General features: G+C 35.7%; 1 pseudogene; it reads left to right on the forward strand.

Annotated features, from left to right (window-relative positions):
- The first annotated feature begins 8,708 nt into the window (after nt 1–8,708).
- Nucleotides 8,709–13,483, forward strand: LOC123563831 (uncharacterized; annotated as a pseudogene).
- Nucleotides 13,484–15,030: the final 1,547 nt, after the last annotated feature.

Genomic DNA, 15,030 nt, shown 5'->3' on the forward strand with positions numbered 1-15,030 from the left:
AGTGGTGGCTATTTAGTGTGTTATAGCCTATAAGAATTGTCACCCGGTAGAAATACTAAAATTTTCTGTCGTCTGCAAATAAAAAAAAATTGTAAACATGGCACATCAACCCAGACAATTGATTTTTGAAAGAATTAAGCAAAAAATAAATGATAATTCTATACCGGTGGGGGAAAAAGGGTGTCGGAAATGGCTTGGTTGTACGACAGTAAATAAAAATCCTAGCTATGGAAAAATAACCACAAAACTGCCTGAAGAAACTGTCAGAAAACAATATTATGTGCACAGACTTATGTGTCAGGCCACTAGAAATATTTTAAAAATACCCGAAGGCCTACACGTGTCGCATATATGCCACTTTTCTCTGTGTGTGAACCCGGAACATTTGAGCATTGAATCCCAGTTCATAAATAATGAAAGGCAGAAATGTGGGGACCAATGCTCAGGCCATAAGTTTAGGGAGTTTTCTTTCAAGGACTGTATTCTATGGTATACAGTAGTTTACTATTTTTGTATAATATTTTTGATAAATATAGCACTATTATATACACAATTTATACAAGGCTTATTTACATTTGTGCGGTTAATATAACTTGTTATATGTGTGCAGTGCCGGCTCAGCTGGCCACAAGGCAGCACAATAATTTTACTTATAACCATCTTTATTTCATCCTAATATCACACTCTATGCATAAGCATGATCTTTTAGGTGTGGGGTACTAGAAAAGTCATGCTTGGGGTCAGTGAGACCCTTTGAATAGTGTAAATCTGTATGTAATTTGTACCTATACTGGCGTGATGCAAAACGACTGCGTCTTGCTCGCGAAATGTATCTAGTAGTTTTACGCAACTTGTCGTAGTACTCTGTTCTTAAAAGGTGTCTGATAACAGAAGAACCATGTGACAGTTTTACACCATTTACCCTAGCTTTAAGGATAACAGTGTCAGCAAGCCCATGATTTAGTCTTAGAATCTGGCCATGGATACGGCCATGGCAGTTGCGGAGAAATGTAACATTTTTGGGCAAGCATGCATTATAGGATCTGTTCACTGCTTCACATTTCTGTGTAGATGTTAAAAATTTAGTTTTTTCTATGCTTTCTGGACCAAGGACAATTTCAATACATTTCCTGAGTAAAGTCTCATCATTATCAGTCATTTTAAGCCTGACATTGTCTGGCATATAGTTTTTTGCTTTTCTGTAGTTGCCAGAACAAACCAAGCTGTATTTAGAACATGAGGTAACACAGTAACCTTTGAAACATAGTACTATTGCTGAAATTATATTAGGCATTTTGTGTTTTATTACTTTCAAATTGCTTTTGTACTTCTTATGTGCACTTGATAGCTCTGAAACACACCTAGATTTAATAGATAGAGCAAATCTGTTTTTTAGATTAGACTTCTGTTTACCACGGAACATTTTGTCACTAAATGGTGCCGGTTAATTTGCCATTTTAGAGAATTTGCTAGGTGCCTCACATCTTTCAAGTGCACAGTTTTAGTTCCTTGACCTTTGTCTACACCAGAATGACCTTTAGAATCTCCATCACCTGTGTGGTGTGAAATCTGAAGATCTTTAGTAATATCCTTAGATACCATTTCATTCCATTTGGCTTCATCACCAATGGATTGGGCCTTATCTAAATTTGCTGTACAGTGGCCTGGATGATTGGGGCACTTTACATTTTTATACCCTTGATTTCTTAACTTAGAAGCAGCTGTACATGCTTTAACACCAACAAATGCACCAATAATTGACTTTCTGTGTGTATTATTTTCACAAATAGTTGTTGCGACAATGGTGCCAGCTTGAAAGGGCGTACTTTCGGAGTTAAACAAGGAGTTATTGTAGCAGGAGTCCCCTTCAGTTAAGACTTCTGAGCTATTTGAATTACCACATTTTGCATTTTCCTGTTTAAGTGACTATCTTACTTCATGCATATTCTGTTTGTTAAGGGTTTCAACGAGCCGCTAGGCGAATTCAATATGGTTTTCTCAGCTGGGTACGAGTCCAAATATATCTTGTATTGTACAGAACAATGTTAAATAACCTTTTTATTCTATATATATTTTATCTTACTATAATAATAGTTTAAATTAAAAATGTTTCACTGAATATTGTATTCCTGCCTTTTCTAGTTTTTCCCAGCTTAGTATGAGTGCAAATATATATTATACGGAACAATGTTAGACCTTAAATAACCTTTTTATTCTATATTTATTTCACTTTATACGTAATATACGTAATTCATTGAATGTTGTTTTTTCTGCGTTTCATAATTAAAAAAAGTATATGGTGCAACCTCCCTACAACAGCCATTTGGTGATTTGGGTGGTAATAATATTTGGCTGAGATATTATGCCCACAAACATTGTCAGCAAGTTTGGTGAAGATCGGATGAAAACTGTTCGACTTAAAAGAGCGGGCAAGGCTAAATTCCCTGTTTTTCGAGTAATTCAAGGACTATAATCAAAGAGTGCCTGGTACAATTTGGCTGGTTATCGAAATTGACCGAGATGTAATGCCCGCAAACATTGTCAGCAAGTTTGGTGAAGATCCGACGAAAACTGAATTATAGAGCAGACCTGTTTTGGGTGCTGACCGCCCGTCCGCTGCCATTCATAATACTCTCCATTTTGTTTCTTATCCGTTAAATAAAAACTGCTGAGGTAGCTATTCAGACAGTCAGGGATGATACCAATGTCTAGGTTTCGTCCGGAACGGCTTCTTTTAGCGACTTTTCAAATATTCCAACATCTAATGATCCTTTTGTATTTTTTAAAGTTTTGATTATTAACGAACGTTTTAATATCTAAATCAGATAGCATTGTTATCCCTTGAATCGCTATCTGATTTAGATATTAAAACGTTCGTTAATAATCAAAAACATAAAAGATACAGTAAAAAGGATCATTAGATGTTGGAATTTGGTGATTTGGGTGCTCGTACCCAGCTGAGAAATATATATATATATAAATTAGGTTATTTAACATTGTTCTGTACAATACGGATATAAATTAGGTTATTTAACATTATTCTGTACAATACGGAGATATATTTGTGCTCGTACCCAGCTGAGAAAACCATATTGAACTCGCCTAGCGCCTATGGTTTTCTCAGCTGGGTACTCGTCCAAATATATCTCCGTATTGTACAGAACAATGTTAAATAACCTAATATTAATAATATACCACTGGGTGTATCTGAACAAAACTGTATTTACAATATGATAACCAGTGAATATCTGTACTATTTCAAAATTTGAATCAGAAAAGTTATACTTACATGCATGGAAACTATCGGGGTTTTATGTAACTGTTACAGGAGAGACAACAATTTTGATTGTGAATGACAACTTGCATTTATAGTTTGAGTGCATACCCGAATAGATGCTCGCATTTTTTTTGTATTTTGTTTAAATCCGCAACATTGACAACAGTACTGAAGAAATGAGCATGAATATCCCATTAAACTGGGACGTATAACACAAGGGACAGACAGGCATATAGATGAATGATTGAAACAAGTGTTCTTTTAAGGTTACTTGCAGTCTAGAAATGATCTTATATGCTAAATTAGCGTCAAAAGCTAACTCATTCATATAATCTTACAGGAGATGACACGGTAATGTCAAATGCTGAACTACAGAAAAATTTCTGCCTCCAAATGGATTCGGATTCAGGTCATAGGCGAGTGTAATTGATTGTAAACCCATAAAGTTAAATGATGAACCAGTTAAGACCAATGATAAAGTAGTGCATGAAGATCAAGAACCTAGAAAGACATCATGTACATAAGTGGTGGAGACACATGAACAAGATTTTCCCAGTGAGTCGGCAGATGACTGAGCAGTAACACACGGGTCAGTAGAAACCCATAGATATTGCAAGTCAAACAGTAGTTGCAGAAGTGCAAGAAGATACAGTACCTGTGGTTACGGACATAACAAGACCGATGCATAAACAAGCAGTGAGAATTACGATCAAAATTTGACAATCTTGACAGAAAAATCAGTTAGAGAACACAAAGTAGTTCCTGAAGTAGGTGACAGATAAACAGATTAAAATGCCTGTAGATCACTTACAAACACCGTTGACACTTAAACTTGAAATGCACGAAGAACCCGGACACAAGACTTATAAGATGTATAACAAGTAGAGAGATGACAGATATACATTGTACATGCATATAAAAAGACTAAAAATCAGATACCAGAGTTGACACAACACATGGATGGGCTAGCAGAGAGTGGTGTCAGATACATGAGAAATTCCATGAAGTATAAAACCAAAACCGTTAACAGAGGAACCAGAAATAATAAATGAAACAATTGCATCTGATGTTACAGAGCCCAAAGAGATGAAAGGTAGTTGTAACACATGGAATCTTAATGACTGAAGAACTATAGCCTGCAGAATAACATGGGGAAAAACAGAACAACCTTACACGGTTTGACGGAAAAAAGGCAAAACGTTCAAATAGCACAGGCATTAAGAGAAAAACAAGACGCTGAATTTGAACATATCCAATTTGAAGTAGATAAATCACCGTTATCCCAGACTTAAGGTCGTGTGATGGATAAAATATGTTATGGCAAAGTATGATAAACGACCTTCTCATGTGTATTTGAAGAAACTTGTGAAACATAATATGAACAAAGCTTTGAAAAGAAACAACATTTTCACTTAGCTTCAGAGTGTGATGGACTTTAATTTATCAAGAAAACATACATGGAATAAGTAGCACACATTTATTATAAAACAAATGAAACCATTTTGAATAATCTTTCATACAACATCATGAAAAGGTAAAAAGTAAATATATAAGCAGTTTATGGTGATTGTTAGGACAGCGTATTGAGCTGGTTATTAATTTTTTTTCTTGTGCGTTAAAAAGAAGATTGGTCGTACTTAAACATTTACTGCTATCTCACTGGACACATGATGTTGGTTCAGCGTTAATGCAAAGTTGATACTTGATTTCCTGTCATCAACGTTGAATCATTCATGTGTTTCGACCACCATAAGTACTTCCTCGGCAGTCTAAAGGTAACGCTTCGAATGTCACTTCAAAGGTCAATCGTTCGTATCATGGTCAGAGTACTTGAACTCTCTGAGATGTTCTTGAGTGTCTCCCACCTAACTAAGAGTCCAGTAAACTGGTTCTTCCCAGGAGAAACGGATTTGCATGTATCAGTGCTATTAATCGGATATGTTAAAGAACTTGACGGGCTAGGCTATGTTAGCCAGATTTCTCCCTGTCTCTCTCTTTATCTCGCTCTGTGTCTGTACTAGTAGAGGATACGAATTTGTCGTGCTTGGTGGCTATCTTTGTATGTATAGTGTATTTAAACGTGTTTATCTTGAAAGAGTCACTATGTAAGTCTGGTTTATCATAATGATAATAATATGTGAGAAGTTTTACATTTTATTTACCTGTACAATCATTATAATTAATTAAATTACAGTTTAACAAGATAAGTATCTTTTTTTACAGTTAATGTCGTTTCAATCTGATTATATTTTTTTGAATTTCTGTTACAATAGGATGGCGTTAAACATATTTCTCCATATTTTTCACTCCTGTTACATAACAATATATATAGAAGGGTTATATTAAATGTTTTAAATACATGGTCATAAATTTTGTTTGTTATGTTTTACAGAATGGTTATATCTTTCAAAACTAATCAAAATATTGTTTGACTTTCAAAAAAAAAAGAACGTTTTTGTCTAGCTTTTCTAGTCAAATTTCTCTCCTGTAACAGATAGTGTCCTTGACGTAACACATAATTATTGCAGTTATGAAAAAACACGAGATTGTGAACCTTTTTTCAAAAAAACATTTTCGCTATTTTCAGTCCGGTACATGTTTCGCATTTGTTGAGCAATTATTCTAATTTTATGGTCAATAAACTGAGTAACTGTTCTTAATTTTCTGTTTTAATGTCAATGCCATAACAAAAAGGTGTCCTTCTTGTTACACTAATGTCCCTGCTGTAACATTGTAGATATCTTCGATTATAATTTCCACTTTTATTTTCTTATCCTTGTAACTTTAGTTCTTTGGAACATCAGCGTTTTCTTTTCACACGAGCACTGGTTGAAATTTGATCCATTGACCGAATTAAAGTACAATTAATAATTAAACTATGAAATAAATTAGTTTTTAAAAAACATATCACCTGAAATATATCGCAATTTTGTTTTGTGATACATATAGGACGTAGATGTTTGTTTCTATAAAAATAAATCTCAAACTGTCATATTGTTTTGGTCTGGATGTGTTTACTGTATCTTATGATAAAGTATCAGTCACTGATATTATTGTTACAGGAGGGAAAACATGTTGGTTCTGTCTTCAGAATATGTTCTGTTTTGGTAAAACGAAGAGGTATTAAGCTTGCATTCGGTTAAATTTACATTGAGATAAGTTCTATTGATTAAATCCACCAGATGAAAGCAAAAAATGTTGATGGTTAATTTTCAAAAGTTACCAGCTCTAAAATGTTGCGAAAATATAGAATGACTCATATATGACGCCAAGCCTGCACGATGTTGCTCTTTCCAACGACATTTCCCCATTTTTCTGAACAGGTAGGATAAATAGAATTATATTAGGTTACTGTCTGAAAAAAAAAATATTAGGCTCGTCTACGAAAAAATATAAGGCTCGGCAGAGCCTAGTCTAATATATTTTCTTCCACTCGCCTAATAAATTTAAATTTATCAGACAGTAACCTAATATTCTCTATATATGATAATGATGATGATGATGATGTTTATAGAAGTCTAGATCTTCTGCGTGAACGCGTTAATTTCAACATGTACGCATATACAGGCATGCATATGCGTACACGCTATTAGCTTTCATCTCGATTAATTTACACGAACTCTGCAGCGTTGACGTTTTCGGTTCCACTGTAGCTTGACAGATTATGAAATTCAGGATGTAATAAATAGGTTAACAATTGCACCGAGCAAATATACAGGTTCACGTCTATATAAATTATGCATGTACCCACGTATTTACACACGTACGCATAGAATGTATACGTAAACGCATACTGTTATACGTTTGCGGGCGCGCACTCTGTGGTTTCGGCGAGAATGGTACACCATATATTATATTTTTCAATGCAATCTTAGCTGCCTGTGAATCAATATATAACCATACTAGCTAGTGGCACTACCGTAAAACCTGACAGATAGGCGCTCTAGGTTTAAGGTGGTCTTTGATTTCAGCTCTGGAAGATTAGTCAAAATAATATCGGATGGAATGAACTCGTTATTTAGTAATGTCCCGGCAATTGGTTGATTCTTGTTTTCTATGTTGCAATTCTCCGGCGAATTTTAGATTGTTAAGTAATGTCTCTGGTGTAATAAACTAAGAACAAGCGCATGTAGATGAGATTCTTATATGAAGGTAGTAGACCGGTAATGATGATCGGAAAATTCCGTGCGATTATGTATTTCCGTATGCCGTTTCAGGATTCTTCGATCATAGGTGTAACAACCGGGTAATGCCGAAATCGTATACGGAGAATGCCGAAATCGCACGGAATGTTCTGATTGTCCTTATGGGTCCACTGCCATAACAGAATGACGAGAGAACCATTCGAAAGATAACTAAGTGAACAAACATGTCTTTGTCAAATTACGAAACAAATGCCTTACCCACTGTCCCTCTTATAGAAAAACAAACAAAAATTATTTTGCCCTAACCACTGGCACCAGATCAGAAAGAAAATGCCTCCGTACGTGTTATACCCTACCCCTAGGTATTCTATAAGAACCATGGTCGTGAACGGGAAAATATACTAACCCGTTTCAATCGCAAATTTCATACCTAAAACACGCAGTTGGGTAAATGTGTACTATGGATATCAAACAAGTGGTAATTTATCTTCCATTGTGTACCAGTCACATTTTTCAATACATCTTATCTTAAAAAAACAACGCGTAGTTTATAGTAATTTCAACATTACACAAAAAACTTGCTTGAACTTCCCTGGTGAAGTTCCGTTCTAGATTACAAAACCATTCTGATTGGCTGTTGTAAAAATGTATGTCAATCGTCATTTTACTACACGTGTCCGCTAAATGTGAAAATGCAGCAAAATGTGCAAAATGAATAAAATATACAGAACAGATGCAGACCAATGTACGATTTCAAATTAAAGATCATATACAAGATGAATTTCATTCATCATTTCGAGTTTTAGTGTAAAACTGTGATTTTTTTAAAATCTGTTTTTGTTTGTTTACGTTTCGCCAAACATGTGCGCGCTGCCGTGACCTCTAGACCGGATGTTCATTAGGGAAGTTCAAGCAAGTTTTTTCTGTAACGTTGACGAAAGCATAAAATATGTTGATAATCTCAGCAATATGGAATATTGAGACAATGTGACTGGTGCACGATGGAAGATAAATTATCGCTTGTTCAATATACTAGGTACACATTCACCGAACTGCGCGTTTAAGTTGAGAAATGTACGATTGAAATGGGTTAGTGCACTTTCCCGTTCATGACCATGGTTCTAATAGAATACCTAGGGGTAGGGTATAACACGTACGGAGGCATTTTCTTTCTGATCTAGTGCCAGTGGCCCTAACATAAATTCGTATCAACTATGCGATTAGTGTTATCAGCTATACCGTACCCAAGTAAATATATAATAGATACATCCAATGACATTTGTGTAATACATGAACATAAATTCAAAGTTATTGAGACAGCAGCGTACATTTATCATTTAAATCAACCTGTATTTCAAAAATGGCTAATAAAGAGGGCCAACTTCAATTGAGTTACGTCAAATATAGCGAGGAAGAAAGTTTAAAGACAATTGTGGATTGTTTGGAATTTTATGCCTCAACAAAGGGTGAAAAAGAATCGGTTTTGTTTGTTTCAGAAGATTATTCGAGAGAAATTGTAACATGGAAAGAGCTTTACGAAAAGTCTAACGGCAAAGGCAATGAAAAGGCTAGGTGTCAAAAAGGACGAAGTTGTTGCAATAAACGTAAGAAGCTGTCCTCAATGGTTGTACCTGACTTTCGGGGCCATGATGAGAAGGGCATGGCCTGTTGGTGTAGTGTATACATATATGGACGGAAGCGACCTTATCGCCATGATGGAAAAGCTTCAGACATGTTCCTTGCTCGTCATGGATCCTGGAATAGACGGCGCTAACTGGAATATTTTGAAAGGTCTTGTTGAAGTTAGAAGTGACGGAACTGTTTCGCGTTCTAAAATGCCGTATTTGCGATATCTGGTTGGTTGTGAACCTGGCGAAAACATACATATGCCAGAGGTTATGAGTTTCAATGACATGATTAAAGAAGTATCCGAAGACATTTCATTGCCGGCGATCGTCGAAGATGACATAGCTTTCCTGTTCCAAACTTCGGGTAGAACAGGTGTACCAAAACTCGTAACCCATACTCATAAGAGTTTGATGTGTTTAAGACATTTTGCTAAAGAGGGTGAAAATACAACGCAGTTTTGCGACCGCCCTTTTCCTTGGCTCGGAGGATTTCCCCTTACTGTAATATATGGCGCGACACGTGTGACGTTATCTGACTTTTGTAAAATTCCGGAAGATCGAGTGAAGTTTATTGTAGAGGTGGTGAAACGAGAGGAGAAGTGTTTTGTTCTGTCACTTGTGCCTCCTATGTTGCATGAGTTTATTATTCGTCAGGTAGGTTAACTATCGTTCATCTTGATTAATCCTCAGATAAACCAATCCTGAGGTATAGACTGATAAACGAGTTCATGAATTAGTACCATTTAAATACCCATCACAAGCTAATGACCTACTTAAATTATTCTGATAATACAGGTATAGTACAGCTGTACTACAATATTACAGGTGGAAACCCCTTCCTAAATAAATGTTTTCTCAACTTCATCTGCAAACATAATCATTCAATCTCTATTCAGTATACTAGCAGTTTTGTAAATATAGATAAACAACTATCTTACCCTATAGAAACAAAATGTGGACTATACTCTGCTTAAGTTCAGCGCATCATCTTGGCCTAATATATGTCACTGTCAGTTTTGTTAACAAGACACATCTATATCTAATTTTTAGCTCGTCTGATTTTTGAAAAAATCTACGATGTATTGTCGTCACTTGGTCGTCGGAGTTGGTTAAATTTTTTGTTTAGGTCCACCTTTTCTCAAAACCTAAATGAGCTTTGAAACTTTGCACACTTGTTTATTATCATTAGGTGACTGTGAGTAAATTTATTAAAATGGCAGTTACTATAATTCTAAAGTAAAAAATTGATATTAAAGCATCTGACACGTTAAATAATTCAAAATAATGTCTCAAAATTTGCGTAAATATTCGCTTCACTTTAATAATGGTCAGATATCTCAAAAATTAGCACATGTACCTATACATTTGATTTCATTACATGATAGGCCATATGTTTTCTTACAACTGTGAAAAGTTTCATCAAAATCTACATCGTAGAAAAAATTTTTATTCGCGAAAATGTTATGAAAGTTATGATTTTCCCATAGACTTCCATTAAGAAAAAATGCATGAGGTACGAATTTTTCAAATCAGTCTTGCAAAAAATCAAGCACGCGACCCTATCCCTTTTTATTTGCTGAATTTTCTAGGTATATTATGAAGTTTTGAAAAATCGGAGTTTAATCAAATTCTACATTGTAGAAAAAAAATCGATCCAAACGTGCAGAACTGCTTTAAGTCCTCCTTTTCTAAAATCCTGTATGAGCTACAGCTTTGAAACTTTGATCACCTGTCTATCATCATAAGGTGACTGTGTAGGCCAAGAACTAATATGATTTTTTCCGAATTATGCCCCTTTTTGTATTTAGAAATTCTGAACTGTTACTCATTTCTTTCATATTGTCCAGCACTTGCAGACGAGCGATGGCACCCTGTTATAAATTACCATCATGGAAATGCAAAAGAATACAAATATTCTGTGGCGCGTATTTAAATCAAAACCTACCTTTCGCTTTTTTTTTCATTCTGTAGTCACGTTTAGTAGAAACATAAATGAATGTTAACTATTTCGTTTTATACCTCACCTACGGATTAAATAATCTATCCAAAGTTATATACACAAAAACAATCCGTTGATTTTTCTTTTTGTATTTTTAAGGATGAACTAAATTTCGACAGGTCAGTTGTATGCATTGCCACTGGAGGCCAACCAATGCATAAAAAGTTTGCCAGATGCATTGGGAAAATGGCTTCGATGCTAGTCAATAGTTACGGTGGAACTGAATGTTTGTTTGGGGCAACAGCAGTTATTGTAAATCCCGACCAGTTTCAGGACAATCTGTGCGGTACTGTGAGTAAAATTCCTGGAATGGAGCTTAAAATTGTAAACGAGAAAGACGAAATTGTCCCTGTCAAAACAAAAGGGGAAATTTGCATTCGCAGTCCAGCAATGTTTAAGGAATACTACAATGACCCAGTAAAAACAGCTGCAGTTAAAACACCGGATGGCTGGTATAGAACAGACGATGTCGGCTGGCTAAATGGCGATAGCTTGCTCTTTGTGGAAGGGCGAAAGTCTAGTATGATAATTTCAGGAGGAATGAATGTTGCGCCAGAAATTTTAGAACGTGTGCTCGAATCGCACCCAGGTGTTGGATCGGCTGTGATTGTTCCTGTCCCAGACGAAATATATTATCAAGTTCTGTGCGCATGCGTACATATCAATCCAGGATGTGATGTCACAGAGCGAGAGCTTCGCACTTATTTTGACGAATACACAAACGACAAACAGGGCATGTTTACTGTCCTACCGAAGTATTACATGTTTCTGACAGAATTCCCCGAACTTTACAGTGGAAAAATGAATAGGAAAGCGCTAGCAAATATGGCAATGAAAAAGTTTGCAGATAATACCGAGCGAAATACGTCAAATCATTAAGAAATGACATTACATGTATTTATAAACACGACGCAATGGTAATATGCCTGTGGAATAACTTCAAGAGGGATTGGCCAGGGTGAATTATTCTACGTGGCGTATTTATAAACGAACTGAAGTGTTTAGATATATCAAAACATGTTTCTGCCATTTTTTATTTCGATTTTAATAGATGCCTTATATATAAACAAGCGGATGAAATAGGAAAGCACTATTTTCCTGCGCACGCATGGCGCTTAACGGAATAGGTCTACGTGACTTCAACGTAGATTCTATCCGTGTTTAGACAAAATTAATACACGGGAGTTTACACGTCCCGTGGAATAGTTTAGGAGTTTGTAGACATCTAGCGCTTAATAGATGTGGTAGCTTTGCAATTGTTCCCAAAACAATGTGGAGCCGTTTTGACTTTTCACCATCATTTGACCATTTCATCATTTTTTTCTATATCTTTGTCCTGGGTGTATTTCAGTTTTGTAAAGCACGACATGTTACCGATATAAAGTGGCGTTCATACAATATGTAGCCAAAATCGGGCGCCTGTAGTATAGTCTGATAGTCCAACTCGTGACGTAATTATCACTTTCATTTCATTTCAGTCTGATAGTCCAACTCGTGACGTAATTATCACTTTCATTTCATTTCAGTCTGATATTACGTCCAACTCAGCCACGTCCGAACACAGGCGTATTAAAATCATTAGTGATTAAAATATGAACATAAATTATAATCTGCACAGTATGAAAAACGAAAGGAATATTTTAATTTGCTGTAGGAAATACATTTATCTCGTGAACAGAAACGTTATTTGACATGTTCTGCATAAAAAACTATAGAAAAACTGCTATCAAATATATGCATGAACGTACAGCATTTAGCACAGTGTAAAGTCGTACTCGATTTGTTCACCAACGTTTATTCCGGGTGTTCGTGAAGGAATAAGCACATGAGAATATATATGAATAGATCTCTCCCAATGTCCGTTTTGTTTTCAAATTTTGTAATTTATCTTTAGATCGTAGTAAATTTACAAATAATATTGCGCTAATACATATTTAGAATTAGCCCGAGACGTTGTGCTCATCCGGTACCTGTACCTGAGTATGAATGAAATGCGCAATAGTGACGTAATAAAGCTGTGACGTCACCAATGGCGAAAAACAAATCGATGATGTAGGTCAGTGGGTGACTTTCTTCAGGTATATATATCTACTACAAAGTGCTCATGACATGACATATATTTCACAAGACAAGCACAAGAATAAATTTGCTATTCCAAATATTTTTCTTTTCGCGATTAAATCATCATTAGATCTCTAGTTATGCACATGTCAATATTTTGCCCGCCCGGGGGAGCGGCGGGCATACACGGGACTTTAGACAGAAGACCATTCCCGACAGGCGGGAATTTGACAAACATTTGATGTACCAACCAGGCTCTAGGGTGGGATTTAGACAAAAAAGGTTGTCTCTGGGGTGGGGATTTAGACAACAAAATTTTTGAAATGTCAAATTCCCCTGGGTCAGCCCCCCACCCCCACCCCGGACGGGCAAAATATTGAGAGGTGCATTATTACATTGGTAAGTTAATGCATACAAATGTAGAATAAAGTCTGTAAAAAGATCCTTTGGAAGCATAGATTAGAATGCAGCCAAAAGGAAAAAAAGCAGACTCGGTTTGATTCTGTTTACGAGAGGTAATAAAATGTGCAACACCTCTCACGCCCCCTAGCACTGGCTTAAGCGGAACTCTATTACAAATCTATTGAATGGACTCCATGATCCCAAAGGACCAGAAAATATAACAACACTGACCTCTACCTAACTCACTACTTCTCAGTAAAGGCGTGAAGATTGTTAACATGCAATTACTGGATAAATCAGTTATAAGAAGTCAGTTTATACTTTAAGTTTAGAAGTTAATAAACATAATAACAGTGTATAGGCCTACTGTTTTATTGTTGATACCTAAAGCATAAATGTTGTTTCAGGTTAAAGGTAGGTAGGCCTATACCATTGTAAGTAAATGACATCTGACCTGTCTGTATCTTTATGTTGATCTTTTAGAATTGTCAGTGCAGTTCAAGATGAAGTAATCATCATGTTTATATTTAAATTGAGTGTGCCATTTTACACTTTTTGAGCAGTTAATTAACCGGTAAGGTTGTTTCAAGTTAAAGGTAGGTCTGTCATTGTAATTAAATGGCATTTGATTAGTCTTTTCTTGATGTTGATGTTGATGTTTAAGCAAATGTTATCATTGCAGTTCAGATGAAATAGAGTTTATAGATTTGTTTATATCTGTCACTGTCCCATGGTGCCCCGGTTTCGTGGTACAATGGGACATTTTAGTGCTAGTCTTCTACGATGCATATCTCAGATACAAAACATGACAATTAACTACCCCTCATGTACATGAAAGATTGTACTTTAAAATAGTATGACAATTACAGAAAGTTAATTCAACGGATGTTTTAGAAAAATGAAAAAATATAATTTTTGGCCCAAGGTGCCCCGGTCTCCCCTATGCTTGCAGTCATGTCTGAAAGACTGAAGTACCTCGATTACGCCGATTTCAAATGTTAAATTTTGGATTTTAAATACTGTAGGCTTACTTATTTTAGCGGTGTACTAATAACAGCACTTTTAGCGCTATCGCACATGCGCTAATTCATGTCCGCGCATTAATTTGTCCAAGCATTTTCATGTACATTTTCATTTGATGATGTTTTCTTCGAACTTTTGCAAATAAATACTCTTGAGAGTTTGCACTAGTTACACTGCTTGCTAATATTTTAAGGTTCGTATGATATTCCTGTTTATTGTTCATATTATTATTTTAAATATATGATCATGCAAAATGAAATATTTAAGCTTGTAGTTTGTGTTTTTTCTCATTTGATCAAGTTGTTATCGATTTCCGTATCACCTTCGGGCATGTCCGTTGTTGCAGTCGCTCGTTTACGGAAAGGTGTAAACGTTTTATATTAAGACACAATGCATGTAGGTCAAAGGGGATTCAATGATTAAAATGTGTGACAATCTCGTTTTATTTCAGCAATTATAACTAGTAAACAGAATATAAAACACGCAGATTATTAT

This window comes from Mercenaria mercenaria, chromosome 2 (assembly GCF_021730395.1).
Source record: "Mercenaria mercenaria strain notata chromosome 2, MADL_Memer_1, whole genome shotgun sequence".
Classification (NCBI taxonomy): Eukaryota; Metazoa; Mollusca; class Bivalvia; order Venerida; family Veneridae; genus Mercenaria; species Mercenaria mercenaria.